The sequence below is a fragment of the Arachis stenosperma genome, chromosome 3 (assembly GCF_014773155.1).
Source record: "Arachis stenosperma cultivar V10309 chromosome 3, arast.V10309.gnm1.PFL2, whole genome shotgun sequence".
Lineage (NCBI taxonomy): Eukaryota > Viridiplantae > Streptophyta > Magnoliopsida > Fabales > Fabaceae > Arachis > Arachis stenosperma.
Window position 1 is genome coordinate 37,571,163 of NC_080379.1, and position 2,190 is coordinate 37,573,352.

The 2,190-nt window shown below is 38.4% G+C and overlaps 1 non-coding gene across 1 annotated transcript; it reads left to right on the forward strand.

Annotated features, from left to right (window-relative positions):
- The first annotated feature begins 1,040 nt into the window (after positions 1 to 1,040).
- LOC130971229 (small nucleolar RNA R71) lies at positions 1,041 to 1,144 on the forward strand. Its single transcript, XR_009082460.1, has one exon. It is a non-coding gene; the product is annotated as a small nucleolar RNA R71 (small nucleolar RNA).
- Positions 1,145 to 2,190: the final 1,046 nt, after the last annotated feature.

Consider the following 2,190-nt stretch of genomic DNA (forward strand, 5'->3'; position numbering starts at 1 on the left):
AAGTCTTATTTCCAAATAACTTGTCATTTAGCTTCATGATTGCTCCAAGGTATTTAGCAACTTGCTCTTCAGTGACATACTCATCCTCTTCAGAGGAAGAATACTCATCAGAGCTCATGAAAGGCAGAAGTAAGTCCAATGGAATCTCTATGGTCTCATTTTGAGCCTCAGATTCCCATGGTTCCTCATTAGGGAACTCATTGGAGGTCAGTGCACGCCCATTGAGGTCTTCCTCAGTGGCGTTCACTTCCTCTCCCTCCTCTCCAAATTCGGCCATGTTGATGGCCTTGCACTCTCCTTTTGGATTTTCTTCTGTATTTCTTGGGAGAGTACTAGGAGGGAGTTCAGTAACTTTCTTGCTCAGCTGTCCCACTTGTGCCTCTAAATTCCTAATGGAGGATCTTGTTTCAGTCATGAAACTTTGAGTGGTTTTGATTAGATCAGAGACCATGGTTGCTAAGTCAGAGGTGTTCTGCTTAGAATTCTCTGTCTGTTGCTGAGAAGATGATGGAAAAGGCTTGCCATTGCTAAACCTGTTTCTCCCACCATTATTGTTGTTGAAACCTTGTTGAGGTCTCTGTTGATCCTTCCATGAGAAATTTGGATGATTTCTCCATGAAGAATTATAGGTGTTTCCATAGGGTTCTCCTAGGTAATTCACCTCTTCCATTGAAGGATTCTCAGGATCATAAGCTTCTTCCTCAGATGAAGCATCCTTAGTACTGCTTGGTGCATTTTGCATTCCAGACAGACTTCGAGAAATCAAATTGACTTGTTGAGTCAATATCTTGTTCTGAGCCAGAATGGCATTCAGAGTATCAATCTCAAGAACTCCTTTCTTCTGACTTGTCCCATTGTTCACAGGATTCCTTTCAGAAGTGTACATGAATTGGTTATTTGCAACCATTTTAATTAGCTCTTGAGCTTCTGTAGGCGTCTTCTTCAGATGAAGAGATCCTCCAGCAGAGCTATCCAAAGACATCTTGGATAGTTCAGAGAGACCATCATAGAAAATACCTATGATGCTCTATTCAGAAAGCATGTCAGATGGACATTTTCTGATCAATTGTTTGTATCTTTCCCAAGCTTCATAGAGGGATTCTCCATCCTTCTGTCTGAAGGTTTGGACTTCCACTCTAAGCTTACTCAATTTTGAGGTGGAAAGAACTTTGCCAAGAAGGCATTGACTAGCTTTTCCCATGAGTCCAGGCTTTCTTTAGGTTGTGAGTCCAACCATGTCCTAGCTCTGTCTCTTACAGCAAAAGGGAATAGCATAAGTCTGTAGACCTCAGGGTCAACCCCATTAGTCTTGACAGTGTCACAGATTTGCAAGAATTCAGCTAAGAACTGATGAGGATCTTCCAATGGAAGTCCATGGAACTTGCAATTCTGTTGCATTAGAGAAACTAATTGAGGCTTAAGCTCAAAGTTGTTTGCTCCAATGGCAGGGATAGAGATGTTTCTCCCATAGAAGTCGGGAGTAGGTGCAGTAAAGTCACCCAGCACCTTCCTTGCATTGTTTGCATTGTTGTTATTTTCGGCTGCCATGTCTTCTTCTTCTTTGAAGATTTCTGTTAGGTCCTCTACAGAGAGTTGTGCCTTAGCTTCTCTTAGTTTTCGCTTCAAGGTCCTTTCAGGTTCAGGGTCAGCTTTAACAAGAATGCCTTTGTCTTTGTTCCTGCTCATATGAAAGAGAAGAGAACAAGAAAATATGGAATCCTCTATGTCACAGTATAGAGATTCCTTGAGGTGTCAGAGGAACAGAAAAATAGAAAGAAGAGGTAGAAGAATTCGAACTTAATTAGATAGAGTTCGAATTGTGCATTGAGAATGAGTGGTACTCCATAAATAGAAGGATGTGGGAAGAGAGGAAAAAATTTTCGAAAATCAAGTGAAATATTTTGAAAACATTTTTGAAAAACTTTAATTGATTTTCGAAAATCAAGAGTGGGAAAGAAATCAAGTAATTTTTGAAAAAGATTTTGAAATTAGAAATCAAAAAGATATGATTAAAAACTGTTTTGAAAAAGATGTGATTAAAAAGATATGATAAAAAATTATGCTTTTAAAAAGATATGATTGAAAAGATATGATTTGAAAACAATTTTAAAAAGATTTGATTTTAAAAATTAATGACTTGCCTAACAAGAAAAGATATGATTCAAACATTAAACCTTTCTCAACAGAAAA